General features: G+C 36.5%; 1 long non-coding RNA gene and 1 pseudogene across 1 annotated transcript; both read right to left on the minus strand.

Annotated features, from left to right (window-relative positions):
• Window positions 1–4430, minus strand: part of LOC129411323 (coiled-coil and C2 domain-containing protein 2A-like) — a 5762-nt pseudogene extending 1332 nt beyond the window's left edge.
• On the minus strand, window positions 105–2167 carry LOC129411310 (uncharacterized). The gene is made up of 4 exons (XR_008633259.1): window positions 2027–2167; window positions 1777–1933; window positions 404–538; window positions 105–209 (listed from the first exon to the last, which is right to left on the minus strand). It is a non-coding gene; the product is annotated as an uncharacterized LOC129411310 (long non-coding RNA).
• Window positions 4431–5484: the final 1054 nt, after the last annotated feature.

Consider the following 5484-nt stretch of genomic DNA (forward strand, 5'->3'; position numbering starts at 1 on the left):
CAGCATTGACTTGCCTTATGTAGCACAAAAATAAGTATTAAACATTGAAAGAGGATATCCAATAATTAAATAATACAGCAAAACCTTACCTGAACAGTGGAAAGAGTGTGAAGAAACTACAACGAGAAAAATGACCGCCACAGATTTGTGTCAGATGTGTCAAAACTCATTCTCATTGGGGAGCTGTACTGTTGAATGTTAAACCAGACCTATGAAATTTAAAGTCGAAAATTATTATCTGAATCTTTTTTGAAGTTGTACTGTAGTGTAAATGAGTTGTACTGTAATGTAAATGAGTAATGTTTGCACATAGAACACAACTTTCCATTCATAACACAGACAAATAAAATACATAATAAATTCATTATTAAATATTATAAGCTAGAGTCACAGGGTCACCCACATTGTGAGCGTCGACCAGGCAGCCCACAGTCTGTAGGGGCCAGAAGGTGTCGTACTGGTCATAATGCTGTCCACTGCTCGGGCTCCAGATCAGGTATCGATTCTGATCATATGTCAGCACGTAGGCTGTGGGTACCTACAAATAAAACTGTTAATACTTGTAGTTTTCTTTCTCCAAACACAATGACAGTGCTGCCACAAGTTTGACCAATTTATACCAATTTGACACATCAGGCTGCAATATGCAAACAGTATAAAAAAACTAGATAATATGATTCCTGTGACTCCAGTGTGACTTATATATTAAAATTTTCACACTGACAGTCACTAGAGGGCGCTCTAGGCTTGTATGTCAGTATCTGCTACTACTATTACTCCTATACCACTGTCATTTCACTCTACTGCGCATGTGTCCAGCAGAAAGAGTCCTGTCTGTATCATGTATGTCAGTCGATCGCATTATTTCTGTACCAATGTAAAAATGTAAAATTTAAATAAACTTATAAAGGCAACTGAGAAGACTGAACACAAATGCCCCCCAAATCATATATTGCAGATTACAAGCTTCAAGTAGCAAAAAATGCAGCCGAAAATGGTAATCGAGCAGCAGAAAGAAAGTTTGGAGTGAGCGAGAAACACCAGGAGGGTGCATCATTCAACCTTCCTGGAATCACTGGATGGATGGACAAAGCCTGGACTTCAGTGACAACCAAAACCATCTTGTTGGGATTCAGAAAGGCCAGAATAATTCTACCTGGAACTGATGCTGAGTCTGACTACAACTACACAGAAGAGGAAGCAGCTCTCCGTTTACCTCTGGAGGTTGCGGAGTTGTTCACAAGTGACACTGAGGATGAAGAATTCAATGGATTTAATGATTTGGAGTGAGATGTAGAGTTTGGTAAACTTGTTCTTTTCTGTTGTTTATGCTACAGTTATCTGAAGAACTGTTCATATGTGACATTAACAGCCTGTTTTTCTCTGTTCCATTGTTATTACTATCGCCTGCCTTTCAAGATGATATGTCGGTTCCTGGTCTCTGATTTTATAAAATAAATTTCCCCCAAAAAGTTCGACTTATATTCCGGTGTGACTTACATGTTTTTTTTCTTCTTCATTATGCATTTTTTGGCTGGTGTGACTTACATCCCAGAGCGAATTATAGTCTACTTTACTGTCCTCATAATAAAATGTGTATGGGTTGTGTTAGAGTGTTGGGGTAAAAGCAAGGAAACTAAAATAGACCAAGTAGGAAAAATTTGTGCAGTATGTTGTGCAAGAAAATAAGAAGAAAATAGCTTCAGTATGAAAATGACTGAAGAACTGCTGTGTGTCTGTGAGTCAGGTGGTGTATTTTATAATAAATACCTGTACCTGTTTCCTTCTCCACAGTTTCCACTTATCCAACTGTGTGTTGTAGTCGTCCCACTTTCTTTTATACTCCTGTTTAGCTTCTAACTCCAACTCTATCACCTCGGCCATAATCTCCCTCTCATACTTCTGCTCATCCATTTCAGGGTCTAATATCTCTCTACAAACAGCACAAGAGAGACAAAACAATAATACTTAATATGGAACAAAAATACTAAAAAGGACAAACCAAAAGTGAACTTTTAAATCGCACGTATGATTATTTGTACTGTCTGAGCTGGAGTCTGTATGGTGTGTTGGTGAACTTCTGAAAGTCTCTCAGGGTTTTCAAGTCTTTCCAAACTTTAATAATATTCTTCAACAGAGTCCTGTCTCTCTCCTGTTCACGGTCTCACAACTGATGGGTGTCCCTGCAACTGCCAATCAAACACACCCAGAATTATTCAGTTTATCAAAATGTTGGTGACAATACAGTGGTAAGGTAACACACAAAGAGAAAATGTTGGCCAATTTTGTGTCTGGTTATAAGGTAAAAACCTATGTTTCACTTAAAGGTGAACTTGTTTATTTAACTTGAGAAAAACAGTGGTTGTTTCTAAGTAATAAGTTGGTATCTCCAGGTATTCAAAATGTTTACAAAAGGTAATTTTATACTACAAAAGTGATACTAATGGTATAATAATAGGTAATCATTGTACGCAAAGGACACTGCTTTTGGAATAATAGTGGAAAAAATAGTTACATGTTTTTTTTTTCTTTTATTATGCAGGGTAGGGTGTAGCAATAAAAAAGCAGCCCCCAATAACACTATAAATTTTGTAATATTTTGACTATATTTTGATTAATTTATGTTTGTCTTGAATTATTCAGATACAGCTGCAATACGAAATGACTCCAGTAGGTGTCAGTAATGCACCTAAAGAATTTGAATAAACACTTGGCTATACTTACTTGAACTCCACGTTGTACTCTGAGATCCTCTTCTGCCCAGCCTCAGTCAAATTTTCCCCTCCGTGAATCTCGACCATATTTTGTAGTGCAGATCTTAACCCTTTCAACTACAATGACCAAATCACAAAACCATGAAGCATTAACAATATGAAAATGAATGGTTACTTAACAGTGTTTTTCCTGCTGTGTACCTTCTCAATGAGGTGCCCAGTGAGGTTAATGTGTTTCCTGTTGAGATACTGGTCGTAGAGTTGGACTAGACGTGATCCCAGGACGGGCTCGTGGCTGAAGAGGGGGTGATGAGAGAAGATCAGTCCAGAGACATCCACATAGAGCTGGAAATCTCTAGCTGAGTCCTCCAATCCTCTAAAGTACGCATTTTCCTGCTTGGACATAACTGGCTGCGAAAGAATAAAGAAAATCAATTATGAATCAGAGAGAGAGTTTTACAAAGTGGGTCAAAAGTGAATTAAAGAAATCCAGATTTTTTTTTTTTTTTTTTTATTGTGAGGATTTTAGGAAACTGAAGTCATCACACTTTAATTACATGAAATAACTGCTGGAATTGTATACAGTACTAGATAAAGATATTAATATAACTGCTTGATAATATTTTTGATGTGCAATTCCTAACTCCTAACCTTCCTGAAGACAGTCTGTAGTGCCGGGTCCAGCTCTTCCTCCTTATGAAACAAAGGAGGACGTGTGGATGACTCTTTTATTGGATTTGGTAATGCCATTATCCTGCTGTCATCGCTAAACCACTTTTTCCCCTTTATAAAGAAACAATCACATTATACAAAAGTTTTTAAAGTATATACTTATAATCTCATGTGCATGGTGTTACTTCTGCTGACTTTAAAAGACGATTCTCTAAAATATTCTCATTGGTCAAAGACACAGGGGGTCTCTCTCCTACATTCAGACCCTCATCTTCCAGATAGTGAGGCTTAATGTTTTCAGACAGTTTTATACATGTTGGAACTGTAAAAATGCAGCATACACACAAATTAGACTTTTAACCGGTATTGGCTACAGAGATCACAACTATACAAAGATTAATAATGTATTTATTTAATAAAGAAGTGTTGTTTTTTTCCCCCATCTTCTTCCAATTTGTCTCAAAACTTAATTTTGTCTTCTGAATCCAAAACATAATTTATAACCACACCAAAATAATTACTGTGGCCAAGTTTCATTTAATAATAATTTAAGGTAAAACATCATTTGCACTATTCTGAATCTGTTCTCTAGAGGACAAATGATGGATAATAATAATTATATTAACAACAACAACAACAACAACAACAACAACAAAAAAAATATAATAATAATGTTGGAACATAATTATTACCTGGTTGTAGCTGGGTGTGAAGAGTAGCTTGCTTTCGTGTTGAAGGCGCTTGTGGTATCCGATGTACTCAACTTTCTTCACTATAATAAAATCCTCCATTGACTCTTCCTCATTCTGCAACAGCAAGGATAAGGCATTAACAAAAAGAAACATGTGAATCAAAAATAAACTACACACTGAAATGCATACTCTCTCCAACACAGGGTTCACAAACTGTGGCAACACATTGCGAGTTAAATTAATTATGAGGAAATATTGCTGAAACAATATGACAAACAAAAATATCAACAAAGCTCACATTTCTCAAACTTTTACAAAGCCTTTTACCAAATGATGTGCCTTTTACAAACATCTTATTTACATATTAAATCTACATAACTTTAGATTTCTATGAGCATATCTTACATGATCTTCGTCTTGATTTGCCCGATCTATTTCCGACTCTTCTTGCTCCACTTTCTCACCATCCTCATCCTCTTTTTGATCTGACTTTTTATTCTGTTCCTCACTCTCCTCAGGCTCTGGTTCAAAGTTGAATGTAAAAAATGAAATGCTTCTTCTGCTGTCAGGATGCCAGTGTCATTCTATTGACAGAAAGATGCAATATCTGAGTATAGTATTACATGATTACTATGGAAATTGTAGTGTTCTCACAATCCTTACTTTTCGCACTGCTTCTCTGAATTAAACTCTTGTGCTGAGGGAATGAGAGATGTCTTGCATTTCTGCATCAGGCTGTAAAATTAACCAAAATATACAGCAAATGTATATTAAATAATTGAATATTCACAATGCATACAGTTTTGCACCAGATTTAAGTATTAATACAGGAAATACATATATAAATATACGCATTAATAAACAAAAACATGTCTTATAGACACTTACAGAGCCATACACTGGATGTGCTAGCTGTGGTAGTTAACAGATCATTGATAACAACAGATTAACTGCAAAATAAAACTTGGTTTAATAAAACATATTCCTACATAAACATAAAACATCCTTTACATCGTGCTTGTACCCACCTGTAAACACAGAAAAACAGTTCTGAGTAATCGGAATTTACCCGATTATTATAATTTAGATCAGGGGTCTCAGACTCGCGGCCCGGGGGCCAACTGCGGCCGCACTGACAGATGAAGCTGCAATCGGTGCCCATGCAGATTCACAACAACAGATTATTAACGCAGTTTACATCCAAAAACTCAACTTACAGCAGTTGTGAAGCAACGAGTCTAAGTGGATCTGTTAATACGAGTACACGTGCACATACACGTGCACATACGGCGTCACCGAAGAACCAAAACAAACCACACATGGTGGTACACGTGTGCGCACTTCACTTTACGCTCCCATAATCACAGTATAAGAAATAAAAAGACATTGACAGTCTGTTTACCTGT

This window comes from Boleophthalmus pectinirostris, unplaced genomic scaffold (assembly GCF_026225935.1).
Source record: "Boleophthalmus pectinirostris isolate CB_2022bp ecotype Guang Dong unplaced genomic scaffold, ASM2622593v1 HiC_scaffold_4, whole genome shotgun sequence".
Lineage (NCBI taxonomy): Eukaryota > Metazoa > Chordata > Actinopteri > Gobiiformes > Gobiidae > Boleophthalmus > Boleophthalmus pectinirostris.